At 49.0% G+C, this 16114-nt stretch overlaps 1 protein-coding gene and 1 long non-coding RNA gene across 2 annotated transcripts in view; one reads left to right on the forward strand and one right to left on the reverse strand.

The window, feature by feature from the left end:
• Positions 1 to 7827: 7827 nt before the first annotated feature.
• Positions 7828 to 9784, reverse strand: LOC116980930. Its single transcript, XR_004414109.1, has 3 exons — positions 9692 to 9784; positions 7889 to 7890; positions 7828 to 7839 (listed from the first exon to the last, which is right to left on the reverse strand). It is a non-coding gene; the product is annotated as an uncharacterized LOC116980930 (long non-coding RNA).
• Positions 9785 to 12653: 2869 nt separating this feature from the next.
• gpr156 (G protein-coupled receptor 156) overlaps positions 12654 to 16114 on the forward strand; it is a 51897-nt gene continuing 48436 nt past the window's right edge. Inside the window, exon 1 of the mRNA XM_033033413.1 lies at positions 12654 to 12782. The gene's annotated coding sequence lies outside the window, so the exon portion shown is untranslated. The remainder of the gene's footprint in view (positions 12783 to 16114) is intronic.

Genomic DNA, 16114 nt, shown 5'->3' on the forward strand with positions numbered 1-16114 from the left:
TCCAGCACCTTGTGTTTAACTTCAAAACTGGGATGGACTGGAAAAAGACAATACTGGATGGTTTGCTGTAGATGATGTCGACAAATAGTGATGTCCCTGTAAATTTAAGGATCATAGGATCATAAGATCATATGTGATAGGAGTAGAATTAGGACATTCGGCCCATCAAGTCTACTCCGCCATTCTATCATGGCTGATCTATCTCTCCCTCCTAACCCCATTCTCCTGCCTTCTCCCCATAACCTCTGACACCCGTACTAATCAAGAATCTATCTGTCTCTGCCTCCTTCTTCTTGCCTGTGGTGTGCCCAGTCTAAAGTTGTAGATCAAGGGTAGACATCCAGGCCAGGACAGCATCAGTTACTGGGTGGATGGCTTTGATGCCACCAGGGAAAAGCCTCAGTGAGCCGTCATTCACGGTGTGTGGGATGTTCTGGTCTGGATATCCGCAGTCGCAAGCAGGGGTGTCTGTCATCCCCCACTTAGAAACATAGAAATGTAGAAAATAGGTGCAGGAGGAGGCCATTCGGCCCTTCAAGCCAGCACCGCCATTCATTGTGATCATGGCTGATCGCCCCCAATCAATAACCCGTGCCTGCCTTCTCCCCATATCCCTTGACTCCACTAGCCCCTAGAGCTCTATCACACTCCCTCTTAAATCCATCCAGTGACTTGGCCTCCACTGCCCTCAGTGGCAGGGAATTCCACAAATTCACAACTCTCTGGGTGAAAAAGTTTTTTCTCACCTCAGTCTTAAATGGCTTATCCTTTATTCTAGGACATATGCAGGTGATGGGCTGTTTTTGCATGGAGGGTGCGGATTCTGTTCAGGGTGAGCCATTGCTTGCTATGGGGGTCAAAACCTGGTGGTTTCACTGTGGGGCCTGTGGTGACCTCTCCATTGTTGGTGTTGGCATCTTTCCAGGCTCTGCGCCACTCAGTCTTGGAGTCAAAGTCTTCCAGGGATTCAACGGAAGACCAGAAGGGTTTGTGGGACTTCAGGCGCATGTTGGGCCGAATGTTCAAGTCAGCATGGATGGGAAGGCCAGGGTTAGCCTCGATGGTGCGCCAATTCTTTGCCCTGGTCATTCCTTCCACATTTAGCTGGTAGATGCGTAGAGATGTCCCGATTCTGCGGGAGTTTGGGCCCTGGGAAGGGCCGTTTGGGCTACGAGTCACTTGTGGCATGGTCAAAAGTGACACCAAAACACTACATCTATTTGTTTGTGCATGTCGGGTTTGTGCATGTCCCTGCCTTAAATATATCCACTGACTTTGCCTCCACCGCCTTCCGTGACTAAGAATTCCATAATTCCTTCTACAATTGAACTCACTGTGAAGCATGGAGCTGGGAAGGCAGTATGTAAACAGGTAGCCTCATGCCTAGCAAATGAACATAAAAAATGAAAGAGCATCATGATGAAATGTACAAAAGGCCAGTGATTCAGATCAACAGGGTGCGGCTTGGTGGTGGTTTCATTCCTTGCCTCCACCTGTTTGAAACTCTAGAAGAGTATAATAATGTTCATCCTACCTATTATTTAATATTGCAGTCTGACAGACTGCACTTAAAGAATCAAAACTAATCATTAAAAAGGTTACGTTTAGTCATCCAGTCTTCTATGGAGAGTATTGGAATGCAAAATGGTTTTGAAAATGCAAAACCATTTGGCTTCAGTTTTTTAGTCGCACTTTCTTCCTCGTGACACATTTCACGTGGAAAAAATCTACAGCTTTGGTGTGGAGGAAGGAACAGCAGATGTTGGTTTACATCGAAGATAGACACTAAATGCTGGAGTAACTCAGCGGGACAGGCAGCATCTCTGGAGAGAAGGAATGGGTGATGTTTCGAGTCGGGTCGAGACCCTTCTTCAGTCTGAAGTAGTGGCTTGGAATCTCATAGAAAACCAGGAGTTTGATTTTTTCTTTCACTCGGGATCAGTCGTGGGTGGACACGCACCGTGAGACAGGGCTATCGGGGTTAGGGTTAGGATCAGTCTGAAGAAGGGTCTCAACCCGAAACGTCACCCATTCCTTCTATCCAGGGATGCTGCCTGTCCCGCTGAGTTACTCCAGCATTTTGTGTCTATCTACAGCTCTAGTGGTCAGCTTTAAAAATCCTTCACCATTACATAGAAGCATAGAAAATAGGTGCAGGAGGAGGCCATTCGGCCCTTCGAGCCAGCATTGCCATTCATTGTGATCATGGCTGATCGCCCCCAATCAATAACCCGTGCCTGCCTTCTCCCCGTATCCCTTGATTACATTGCAATAGCTTCTGGCTTGCAGTCATCAGTCTACTGAATCGACCTCGCAGAATCTAATGCCCCTGTCCCACTTAGGAAACCTGAACGGAAACCTCTGGAGACTTTGCGCCCCACTCAAGGTTGCCGTGCGGTTCCCGGAGGTTTTTGTCAGTCTCCCTAGCTGCTTCCACTACCTGCAACCTCCGGGAACCACCTGCAACCTCCGGGAACCACACGGAAACCTTGGGTGGGGCGCAAATTCTCCAGAGGTTTCCTAAGTGGGACAGGGGCATTAGGGTCTACTCTCAATCTCCCAACCTACCTCATTGTGGCCCTTGCACTTTTTTTAATCTGCTCTTTCTTCGTAACTGTAATTCTGTGACATTATATTCTGCCCTCTGGCATTTTTCTCTTTGCGTTTTGTTGTACATGTCTGTGTGTGACTTGATTGTACTCACGGACAGTATGATTTGACTGGATGGCACGCAGTGTTTTCCACAGTATCTCGGGACATGTGACAATAATAAGCCAATACCAATCACCCAGCACTTTTTTGCACGTGATTCCAGCATGTGCAGTTTCTAGTCACCTGCTGCCTTTATCTTTCCAGGGCTAGAGGAGGCAGACGGATGTCGTTCAACATGTAGATAAAGCACATACACTGGTGTTAGAGAGTGTGAATGTTTATAATGGCAGAAGGAACAGGAGCTTGTAATCCCGTGACCTCCAGGCTCAAGAACAGCCACTTCCCAGCAACCAGCAATTCTTGAACACTGCACAACACTAACTTCTACGAACTGTGTCTTTGGTTCCACTTCAGACTTTAGTTTTTGCACTATGATACTTACCTAGTATTACTGTTACTAATTTATCATATTATCGATTGTTGTGTATTTATCTGTGTGTTATTACATTTATGGGCCCATTAAGCTGCTGCATGTAAAAAGTAATTGTTCCGATGTTGCTACATATGACATTGAAACACTCTGGAATCTTGACCCGACCTTGACAACAGAACACTGGAGCCCATCCCTTGCACCAGGATGGACCTTTCATTTTCTCTAAGTTTATGCACTAATGTCTTGTTTTACTTTAGCACCACCTTCTTTCTTTTAGAATTGTTATTTCTCATTTATGTACAATTTGTGAACCACTTGCTTTCTGCGTATTGCCTGAGTCAATGTGCCTGTGATGTTCCAGCAAGCACGATGTCTCATGGCCACCATAGTCGTGCAAGTGAGCGATAATCAGGAACTTGACACACTCCCAGGCTGGTGATCAGGGCACCGTTTAGCTGAACGACGAAATAAGAGTTCAGCAAGGTTGTCTTCTCTGAGTTGAAATTGTATTAAAAGGGAGATCATTTTTACAATGTCATTCCTTTGTGCATTTATTGTGTATTATGGTGTTGTCTTAAGTTTATTTTTTAATTAGTTTCTCAATTATTTAGCGATATCATATTACACCATTGTCTGAGGCGTAGACAACTGGCAATGTAGTCACTGATATTCTGTAACTGTAAACGTCACGACAGCTTAAATATCACTTAAGAAATTCGCCCGTCTCCAGGTACGATGCATCATTGCAGGCATTGCCATCCATATTAGCGAACAAGTGTAGAACCTTACCATCTAAATTTGTATTCAGGCACCTTAGAATTAACATAGATTGCCTTTGAGCCATTCACAGTGTACAGATCATAGTTTTGAAGTTCAAGATTACATACAAGAGGTGTTTAAAGAACCAATCTTCTCCATCAGCTTTTAGTTTAGTTTTGTAGTTTGGTTTACAGATCCCAAGATGGCGTCCAGCGCAGACGACGATTTGTGTGCCGGTCACAGAGGTGGCTCTGCAACCACACATTACAATCGCTCCACTCCTTTGAATCTCTACTCCTACAGCAACATTTCTTACTTAAACTATGATCCGTACATTGTGAATGTGATCTTGTATTGTCTTTCCGCTGACAGATTAGCACGTAACAAAAGCTTTTCACCGTACCTCAGTACACGTGACAATAAACGGAACTAGACCAAACTAGAAACAGCGCGGAAACAGGCCCTTCAGCCCACCGAGTCCGTGCCGAGCAGCGATCCCCGCACACTAATACCATCCTACACACACTATTTATACACACATTATATGCACACTATATACACACAACTCCGTTTTCTTCCCACACTCCCTAGTCCTACAGGTTTGTAAGTTAATTGGTTTAGTTTCGTTTAGAAATACAGCATGGAGTCAGGCCTTTAGCCCACCGGGTCCGCACCGACCAGCGACCCCCATACATTAACACTAGTGACAATTTGCAATTATCACCGAAGACAATTAACCTAAAACGTGTACGTCTTTGGAGTGTCGGATGGAACTGGAACTCCCGGGGAAAACCCACGTGGTCACGGTGGAATATACAAACTCTGTACAGACAGATGCATCGTCAGGAGCAAACCCGGGTCTCTGGCGCTGTAAGGCAGCAACAGACACTGCGCCACCGTGCCACCCTAAACTGTCTTGTGTAAAATTGTAAATTGGCTCTAGTGTGTGGGATAGTGCTAGTATATGGGGAGATTGCTGGTCGGAGTGGACTCTGAGGGCTGTAGGGCCCGTTTCTACTCTATATCTATAAAGTCTAAAGGACTCAAGAGCGTTAAATTGTCATCTGTACCAAGAATGAAACAAAGACATTCTCACTTGCAGCTGCTTTACTGGTCCATAAACACAATAAAAACCGATAAATAAACAATAATCAATATTGCAATACAGTAAAAACAGTAATAATAGGTAACCAGACTAGACTGGTGCAAAAGCAAAGAATGTAGTGCAAACCAAACAAAGTCCAGAGTGGATAAGTTCATAAAGGGCCTGTCCCACGAGCATGCGACTCCATGCGGCAAGCGCGACCTAAAGCCCGCAGCCGCCTCGGCGGCGTACGCACGGAGGTCGAGTGAGTGACGTGAAGTTCGAGCGAAGTACGACGGGCGTACGGCGTCGAGGCGCTGCGTACGGCATCGAGGCGCTGCGTACGGCGTCGAGGTGGCTGCGTACGGCGTCGAGGCGCTGCGTACGGCGTCGAGGTGGCTGCGTACGGCATCGAGGCGCTGCGTACGGCGTCGAGGTGGCTGCGTACGGCGTCGAGGCGCTGCGTACGGCGTCGAGGTGGCTGCGTACGGCATCGAGGCGCTGCGTACGGCATCGAGGTGGCTGCGTACGGCGTCGAGGTGGCTGCGTACGGCGTCGAGGTGGCTGCGTACGGCGTCGAGGTGGCTGCGTACGGCGTCGAGGCGCTGCGTACGGCGTCGAGGCGCTGCGTACGGCGTCGAGGCGCTGCGTACGGCGTCGAGGTGGCTGCGTACGGCGTCGAGGTGGCTGCGTACGGCGTCGAGGTGGCTGCGTACGGCGTCGAGGTGGCTGCGTACGGCGTCGAGGTGGCTGCGTACGGCGTCGAGGCGCTGCGTACGGCGTCGAGGCGCTGCGTACGGCGTCGAGGCGCTGCGTACGGCGTCGAGGTGGCTGCGTACGGCGTCGAGGCGCTGCGTACGGCATGGAGGCGCTGCGTACGGCGTCGAGGCGCTGCGTACGGCGTCGAGGTGGCTGCGTACGGCGTCGAGGCGCTGCGTACGGCGTCGAGGTGGCTGCGTACGGCATCGAGGCGCTGCGTACGGCGTCGAGGTGGCTGCGTACGGCGTCGAGGCGCTGCGTACGGCGTCGAGGTGGCTGCGTACGGCATCGAGGCGCTGCGTACGGCATCGAGGTGGCTGCGTACGGCGTCGAGGTGGCTGCGTACGGCGTCGAGGTGGCTGCGTACGGCGTCGAGGTGGCTGCGTACGGCGTCGAGGCGCTGCGTACGGCGTCGAGGCGCTGCGTACGGCGTCGAGGCGCTGCGTACGGCGTCGAGGTGGCTGCGTACGGCGTCGAGGTGGCTGCGTACGGCGTCGAGGTGGCTGCGTACGGCGTCGAGGTGGCTGCGTACGGCGTCGAGGTGGCTGCGTACGGCGTCGAGGCGCTGCGTACGGCGTCGAGGCGCTGCGTACGGCGTCGAGGCGCTGCGTACGGCGTCGAGGTGGCTGCGTACGGCGTCGAGGCGCTGCGTACGGCATGGAGGCGCTGCGTACGGCGTCGAGGTGGCTGCGTACGGCGTCGAGGTGGCTGCGTACGGCGTCGAGGTGGCTGCGTACGGCGTCGAGGTGGCTGCGTACGGCGTCGAGGTGGCTGCGTACGGCGTCGAGGTGGCTGCGTACGGCGTCGAGGCGCTGCGTACGGCATGGAGGCGCTGCGTACGGCGTCGAGGTGGCTGCGTACGGAGTCGAGGTGCTGCGTACGGCATGGAGGCGCTGCGTACGGCGTCGAGGTGGCTGCGTACGGCATCGAGGCGCTGCGTACGGCATGGAGGCGCTGCGTACGGCGTCGAGGTGGCTGCGTACGGAGTCGAGGTGCTGCGTACGGCATGGAGGCGCTGCGTACGGCGTCGAGGTGGCTGCGTACGGAGTCGAGGTGCTGCGTACGGCATGGAGGCGCTGCGTACGGCGTCGAGGTGGCTGCGTACGGCGTCGAGGCGCTGCGTACGGCGTCGAGGCGCTGCGTACGGCATGGAGGCGCTGCGTACGGCGTCGAGGTGGCTGCGTACGGAGTCGAGGTGGCTGCGTACGGCGTCGAGGTGGCTGCGTACGGCGTCGAGGTGGCTGCGTACGGCGTCGAGGTGGCTGCGTACGGCGTCGAGGTGGCTGCGTACGGTGTCGAGGAGCTGCGTACGGCGTCGAGGCGCTGCGTATGGCGTCGAGGTGGCAGGCCGTTGCCGCGCGGTATTTTTGAACCCGGTCAGTTTTTCGGAGCCCCGCGCGATGTCGGGACCAGCTCCGCACAACTCCATACGGCTCCGGCGATCGAAGTGGGACCGGCCCCGCGAGGCCGTACGGCTCAAGCGACCACGTTAGGTCGCGCTCGCCGCATGGAGTCGCATGCTTGTGGGACAGGCCCTTAAGTTCATAAATCATAGGAGCAGAATTAGGCCATTCAGCCCTTCGAGTCTATTCCGCCATTCAATCATGGCTGATCTATCTTTCCCTCTGAACCCCATTCTCCAGCCTTCTCCTTTGACTCCAAAGCATAGTTGTTGAGACAGGGTTTAGGCACGTGTTGTGCAGTGTACACGAGCCTGATGGCTGTTGGGAAGAGGCTGTTCTTTAACCTGGTGGTCATAACTTTCAGGCTCCTGTATCTCCTTCCCGATGGTAGTAGCGAGGTGAGAGCAAGGCCAGGCTGGTGATAGGCTGCCTTTATGAGTCAAGGACTCCTTACAATCGCGTTAATGGAGGGTGGTCAGTACCCATGATGCACCTGGAAGTGTCCATCGCTCTGTGCAGCCTTCCTTCCTTCTAGGCCATGATGTAACCAGCCAATATGTTCTCAACTGTACACCTGTAGAGGTTGGATAAAATATTAGTTGACATTACAAATCTCCTCAATCTTCTAACAAAGTGGAGACATTGGTGAGCTTTCTTTGTGATTGCGTCGATGTGTTGGGCCCAAGACAGATCTTCACAGACAGTCTGAGTTATCTTTCATTTTATTTATTGTTTACCTCTCATGTCGCCTTCCAGAAATGGTGGCCCAACGTGTAACAGAGAGTAGATTCGGGAAACTGCTGTCAAACTAATAAAGAACGAGTTAGCCCAGAGATTAGAAGAAACACTTTCTTAGCAGCTTGGTAGCAAGGAGGAAGTAATTCCCACGGAAGGTAATTCAAGCTGACTTAATTAACTTCTTCCAAAAAAAAACTAATTAAATATGGCATGAACAAGGCTGGAATGTATTTGAAAATGCACAACACAGAGGTGGTCATGTGCTCTGCAGGACACAATGGGCCCTTGGTGTTAGGGCAGGAATGAGGAGGGGGGTGACATGACTGCAAGAATAGATGAATATTCTCAATGTTTGCCTTAGTATCTGGGGAGCCATGAATTACAAACAGCTTTGTGTCAGGAGATTAGCTGGATTGATGGAGGCTAGAATAGATTAGTTTAGTTTGGAGATACAGCACGGAAACAGGCCCTTCACCCCACTGAGTCCACATAGACCTTCACCCCACTGAGTCCACGTAGACCTTCACCCCACTGAGTCCACATAGACCTTCACCCCACTGAGTTCCACGTCGAACATCAATCACCCCTTCACACCAGTTCTATGTTATCCCACTTTCTCATCCAAACTTGGGAAAACTTACACACTCCAATTAATCTACAAACCTGCATGTCTATGGGATGTGGGTGGAAACCGGAGCACCCGTAGGGAACCCACACGGTCACAGGGAGAACGTGCAAACTCCACACAGGCTGCACCCAAGGTCAGGATTGAGCCCGGGTCTCTGGCGCTGTGAGGCAGCAGCTCTACCCGCTGCCCCACCGTGTCACAATTATATTGCACATGGTTTATAGAAGCAATATGATGGGTGGAGCCATCTCACTCCACACTTTCGTGTCATATGAAATAGTTTGTTTGTTCCTTGGGATGGGAGAGGCTAGAAAAAAGATTAACACCTGGAATAAAATGGGGTGGAAGGATGGCACAGAAAGCACCAAAGTAAGAGGCTGGTTGTGTATGAAATAGAAACATAGAAACATAGAAAATAGGTGCAGGAGGAGGCCATTCGGCCCTTCGAGCCAGCACCACCATTCATTGTGATCATGGCTGATCGTCCCCTATCAATAACCCGTGCCTGCCTTCTCCCCATATCCCTTGATTCCACTAGCCCCTAGAGCTCTATCTAACTCTCTCTTGAATCCATCCAGTGACATGGCCTCCACTGCCCTCTGTGGCAGGGAATTCCATAAATTCACAACTCTCTGGGTGAAAAGGTTTTTTCTCACCTCAGTCTTAAATGACCTCCCCTTTATTCTAAGACTGTGGTCCCTGGTTCTGGACTCGCCCCACATTGGGAACATTTTTCCTGCATCTAGCTTGTCCAGTCCTTTTATAATTTTATATGTTTCTATAAGATATCCCCTCATCCTTCTAAACTCCAGTGAATACAAGCCTAGTCTTTTCAATCTTTCCTCATATGACAGTCCCGCCATCCCAGGGATCAATCTCGTGAACCTACGCTGCACTGCGCTGCCTCAATCACAAGGATGTCCTTCCTCAAATTAGGAGACCAAAACTGGACACAATACTCCAGATGTGGTCTCACCAGAGCCCTATGCAACTGCAGAAGAACCTCTTTACTCCTATACTGAAATCCTATACTGAAATGGTGAGAAAAAAAGCCATGTGCATTATTTAGCATCTTCCAAGTCATCAGTCCAAAGTGCTGCATGACTGGTTGATTATCCTTGAAATCTAGAGATGATCCTCATGCACACAAATGCAAAATGGCTATTGATGTTCCCACTGACAGAAGGATCTACAGGAGGCGCTGCCTCAAAAAGGCGGCCAGCATCATCAGAGACCTACCACTGGGAAGAAAGTACAGGAGCCTGAAAACTGTGATCTCTAAGTTCAAGAACAGCCTCCTTCCAGCCACCATCAGCCTCTTGAACACTACACAACACTGACCTCATCACCTATGATCTTCTACGGACTGTGTATGTGGTTCCACAACGGACTTGAGTTTTATAAGATCATGAGGTCATACGTGGTAGGAGTAGAATTAGGCCAGTCGGCCCATCAAGTCTACTACACCATTCAATCATGGCTGATCTATCTCTCCCTCCTAACCCCATTCTCCTGCCTTCTCCCCAATTTTGCACTATCATGGTCTGGATACTGAATATTACTTATTATTAAATGTATTGTATTATTGACAATTTTATATTTGTTGTGTAATTGTGTTAATAGGTCTGTAAAAAGCAAGTAAGAATGGTATTCTTCCATTGTCAGTACATACGACAATTAAACACTCTTGATTATAATGCTACCTCACACTAGATTTTGAGTCCAGACATAGAAACATAGAAACATAGAAAATAGGTGCAGGAGGAGGCCATTCGGCCCTTCGAGCCAGCACCGCCATTCATTGTGATCATGGCTGATCGTCCCCAATCAATAACCCGTGCCTGCCTTCTCTCCATATCCCTTGACTCCACTAGCCCCTAGAGCTCTATCTAACTCTCTCTTAAATCCATCCAGTGACTTGGCCTCCACTGCCCTCTGTGGCAGGGAATTCCACAAATTCACAACTCTCTGGGTGAAAACGTTTTTTCTCACCTCAGTCTTAAATGACCTCCCCTTTCTAAGACTGTGGCCCCTGGTTCTGGACTCGCCCAACATTGGGAACATTTTTCCTGTATCTAGCTTGTCCAGTCCTTTTATAATTTGATATGTTTCTATAAGATACCCCCTCATCCTTCTAAACTCCAGTGAATACAAGCCTAAATGATTTAGAGATAAATATTAATTAGTAAACATTAAATGCTCCTGATACTGATAGTGCTGGACTCGGGAAAACCACAGGTTATTAATTATTAAGCTACTCCAGCACTCTGTGTCTTCATTAATTTAGTTTAGTTTAATTTAGTTTTGTTTAGAGATACAGCGCGGAAACAGGCCCTTCAGCCCACCGAGTCTGTGCCGACCAGTGATCCCCGCACACTAACTCTATCCTACACACACTAGGGACAATTTACAATTTTACCAAGGCCCTACTAACGTGTACGTCTTTGGAGTGTGAGAGGAAACCGGAGCACCCGGAGAAAATCCATGCAGCCATAGGGAAGAACGTATAAACCCCATCCAGACAGCACCCATGGTCAGGATCGAACCCGGGTCTCTGGTGTTGTAAGGCAGCAACTCTAATGTTGTGGCACCATGCTGCCCTAATGTTCTAATGTCAGTATCTCCACATTGGGGTGGGGTACAGGGACAAACAGATCTCCCTGAGAGGGGAAAGAGTTAATAGGATCCACACCACATGGTGGGTGTATGGAATGAGCTGCCAGGGGAGGTAGTGGATGCAGGTACAATAACACATTTAAAAGACATTTGGACAGGTACATGGATAGGAACGGATATGGGCCAAATGCAGGCAAATGGGGCTAGCTTAGATGGGCCATCTTGATCAACATGGACGTGTTGGGCCGAAGGGCCTGTTTCTCTGCTGCATGACTTTATGACCTCCTTTTAGAGCTGATTTCATTCATGCTTTTGTTTCCAGAAATGGTCCCTTGGATGAGGAACTACTGTCCTAAGGAAAGACTAGAGGCTGAGACTGTTTGTACTTGTTCAAACTCCAGGACGTCCTTTTCAGGTGCAGATATACGGATGGGAAGGGTAAAGAGGGTCATGGGCCAAATGCAGGCAAATGGGACTAGCCCAAAATACTAACGGTCGGCGTGGGCAAGGTGGACCAAAGGTGTACAGTGGTACAGGGTGGCACGGTGACACGTGGTAGAGTTGCTGACTCATTGCACCAGAGACCCGGGTACGATCCTGACTACAGGTGCTGTCGGTATGAAGTTTGCACGTTCACCCCGTGACCTGCGTGGGTTTTCTCCAAGGGCTCCGGGTTTCTCCCACACTCCAAGGACATCGAAGTTTGTAGGTTGCATGGCCGGTAAAATTGTAGATTGTCCTTAGTGTGTGTAGGATAGTGTTAGTGTGCGGGGGTCGCTGGTCGGTGCGGACTCGGTGGGGCCGAAGGGCCTGTTTCCGCGCTGCATCACTAAACTAAAATACAGTTCTATGACTCCAGCAACAGCAGCCTCAGAAAGGAGGTGAGGAGGAATTTCTTTAGTCAGAGGGTGGTGAATCTATGGAATTTATTGCCACAGTCAGTGGATATTTTGAAGGTGGAGATTGACGCGTACGGGTGTCAGGGGTTATGGGGAGAAGGCAGGAGAACGGGGTTGAGAGGGGAGGGATAGATCAGCCATGATTGAATGGTGGAGTAGGCTCGATGGGCCAAATGGCAAACTTCTACTCCTAAGACCTGTGCATTTATGAACTCATCTTTGGTTCCTGTGTGAAAGATTGTAGTTTAGTTTAATGCAACATATTGAATGGGTGAAGGGAAAAATGTCAGGACAGCGTGTAATTTTTAACTCATGACTAAGTCTTGTTTGTGGAATGTTAGCTGACTAGTCACAGTAGCATCTCTTCCTGTAACAGTATCATTTTACTTGGGATGCAATATATTTGCTTACACCTCCGACTATACACTGGCAACACAATTTATATGCAAAGTTATTCATTGCTTCTGCAGTTAGTTTCGTCCTTTTGCATTGCGTTTGATTTTTTTCCTTTGATTAATTGGTTTTGTTATCTTGTCCAAATGTTTGTTTTAGTTTTTAGAAACCACTGGTTGCCGACCAAAAAAAAAAGCCCCTGGGGCTGAATGAAGGTCCTTCCCTTTAATTAAGCCGGTTGCTGCTGCCATGCAAGTGTGTGAGGTGTTGCCGTGTTCCTATTCGGAGAGGCAGCGTTGCAGTGGTACTCCAGTGTGATCGATCCTTCATTCACACAAGGCGCTGGAAGCCGGGCAGTAGAGGCGAGCTCAGTCGTCTTGCATGCTGTTATTCGGAGTTACTTCGGCTGCTTCTGCAGGTATTTGGCACATTGTGGCAAGTATTTCCACCTTAATGCAGCTGTTAGAAGCGTTTATTGTTGCATTTCCATTCTCTCGGGAAAGATCGTTCGTGCAATTAGCCCCAGAGTTTGCTGATGTCCAAGTGGTGGCATTGAAAGGTTGCGAAGTTGATGCTGCCGGACCCGCTGAGTTAATCCAGTGTTTTGTGTCTGCCCTCGATGTTTAACCAGCATCTGCACTTCTTCCTGCACACTTTGTAAGCCAGCCTTTTTGTTTGTTAAATCTCGAGTCAAAACTGAAACTTAGATAGAGGCGAAACACAAGGTGTGAACTCAGTGGGTCAGGCAGCGTCTGTGGAGGGAATGGACGGATGATGTTTCGGGTTGTGTCCTGACCCACACTGGAGTTTGATGCACTCATGAGTTGTAACATCAACTGGGAGCTAATCCATTCTCTCCCGGTGTTCAGGTTAAGGGGCGAGAAAGGTGGAGGAATGGGGGGGGGGGGGGGACACAAAGCGCTGGGGGAACTCAGCGGGGCAGGCAGCGTCTGTGGAGGACATGGACAGGAGACGTTTCAGGTCTGGACGCTGCCTCAGACTGATGGAGGGGGTAGGAGAAGGAGAGATTGTGGGAGAGACGGCTTTTCAGATTGGGGGGGGGGGGAGCACTATTTTTTCTTTGAAATGATTATATAAAACAAGTAACTGCAGGAGCCTGCCAGGGAGAAGGCAATTCTGGATTGGGTGTGGAGTGCAATGAACCGGATTTGATAAGGGAACTCCAGGTATAGGAACCTCTCGGAGATACCAACCACAATAAGATAAGATTCAACCTGCAATTTGAGAGGGAGAAGATGAAATAGGATGTGTCGGTATTGCAGCTGAGCAAAGGGGACTACAGAGGCTTGATGGAGGAGCTGGCCAAAGTTGACTGGAAAGGGACCCCAGCAGGGATGACGGTGGAACAGCAATGGCAGGAATTTCTGAGAATAATTCAGAAGATGCAGGATCTGTTCATTCCATAAAGGAAGAAAGATTCTAGCGGGAGAAAGAGGTGACCGTGGCTGACAAGCAAAGTGAAGGACAGTATAAATCTAAAAGATAAAGCATATAACATTGCAACGATTACTGGGAACCCAGAGGATTGGGAAGCTTTTAAAGGACAGAAGGCAATATGAGGAGAAAAGATGAAATACAAAGGTAAGCTAGCCAATAATATAAAAGAGGATAGCAAGAGTTTCTCCAGTTATATAAAGAGTAAGAAAGAGGCAAGAGTGGACGTTGGGCCGCTGGAGAAAGATGCAGGAGGAGTGATAATGGGGAATAAAGAAATGGCAGAGGAGTTGAATAACTTTTTTGCCTCAGTCTTCACAGTGGAAGACACCAGCAACATGACTGCTATTCAAGAGAGTCAGGAGGTGGAAGTTAGAGGAGTAGCTATTACTAAGGACAAGGTGCTTGGGAAGCTGAAAGGGCTGAAGGTGGATAAGTCACCTGGACCAGATGGACTGCACCCTAGGGTTCTGAAGGAGGTGGAGCTGGAGATTGTGGAGGCATTAGTTGTGATATTTCAAGAATCACTAGAGTCAGCAGAATAGTGGGAACTATAGGCCGGTTAGTCTGACTTCAGTGGTTGGTAAGATTTTAGAGTCCATTATAAAGGATGAGGTTATGGAGTACTTAGAATTTCATGATAAAATAGGCTGAAGTCAGATTCGTGAAGGGGAGGTCTTGCCTGACAAATCTGCTGGAATTCTTTCAGGAAGTAAATAGCAGGACAGACAAAGGAGAGTCAGTGGATGTTGTTTACCTAGATTTTCAGAAATCCTTTGACAAGGTGTCACATGTGAGACTGCTAAGGAAGATGAGAGCCCATGGTATCCAAGGGCAGACTCTAGCGTGGATAGCAGGTTGGCTGGATGGCAGAAGGCAAAGAATGGCAGTAAAGGGGGCTTTTTCTGGATGGCTGCCAGTGACTAGTGGAGTTCCGCAGGGGTCGATGCTGGGGCCGCTACTCTTCACGTTGTATATTAATGATATGGATGAGGGGATTTACGGCTTTGTGGCCAAGTTTGCGGATGATACAAAAATAGGTGGAAGGGCAGGTAGTGTAGAAAAAGCAGGGACACGGCAGAAGGACTTGGACAGGTTGGGAGTGTGGGCAGGGAATTGGGAAATGGAATATAGTGTAGCAAAAAGTGGAGTCATGCATTTTGGTAATAGGAATAATGGAGTAGACTATTTTCTAAAGGGGGAGAGAATCCAGAAATCGGAGGAGCAAAGGGACTTGAGAGTGCTGGTGCAGGATTCCCAAAAAGTTAATCTGCAAGTCGAATCTGTAGCAAAGAAACCAAACGCAATGCTCATTGGGACAGACAGGCGGTATGTACCTGCTGGACCCTTTCAACCGTGATTGCTTCCTTGGCACTGGTGTTTCTGACTCCATCCCACAATGAACTAGCTGGTCCAGACTCATCAGATCAACAGGAAGTTCAAACAGCCAGACGCTAATTGGAAAGTACCAGGGCCTTGGCAGCAGAAAATATGACTGAGGTTCCAATATTTGATGCAGAGGAACATGAGGCAAACATTGTCACAATCTCATCTCCCTCCTCTGGGAATAGGAGGCTTCAGAAAACCAAACGTCGCCTGTCCATTCCCTCCACAGATGCTGCCTGATCCGTTGAGTTACTCCAGCACTTTGTGCCTTTCTCTGGATTCCAGCATCTGCAGTTTCTATAATTCATCTCTGATTGAAAGGGTGGTCTCTAGTTGATGCAATTCCCTGTGGTTTTATAATCATAGAGTATCATACAGCATGGAAACAGGCTATTCGGCCAAGTGTTGTGAGCAATTTTGGGCCCCATTATCTGAGGAAGGACATGCTGGCGCTGGAGAGGGCCCAGAGGAGGTTTACGAGAATTATCCCAGGAATGAGTGGGTTAACATATGATGAGCATTTCATGGCACAGCCTGTACTCACTGGAGTTTGGAAGGATGAGGGGCCACCTCATTGAAACCTACTGAATAGTGAAAGACTTGGATAGAGTGGATGTGGAGTGGATGCTTCCACTAGTGGGCGAGTCTAGGACCAAGGATCATAGTCTCAGAATAAAAGAACATTCCTTAGGTTAATTGGCTTGATAAATGTAAAAATTGTCCCGTATACATTGTCCACCTTCCAGTATAGTCCTTGTGGACTCTTCGGAGGTGGTGACCACAAGGTTCAAGATACAAGGAAGGAGATTAGATGAATTTCTTTAGTCAGAGGATGGTGAATCTGCAGATTACATTGCCACAGAAGGCTGTGAAGGCCAAATCAATAGACAATAGACAATAGGTGCAGGA

This window comes from Amblyraja radiata, chromosome 14, assembly GCF_010909765.2.
Source record: "Amblyraja radiata isolate CabotCenter1 chromosome 14, sAmbRad1.1.pri, whole genome shotgun sequence".
NCBI lineage: Eukaryota > Metazoa > Chordata > Chondrichthyes > Rajiformes > Rajidae > Amblyraja > Amblyraja radiata.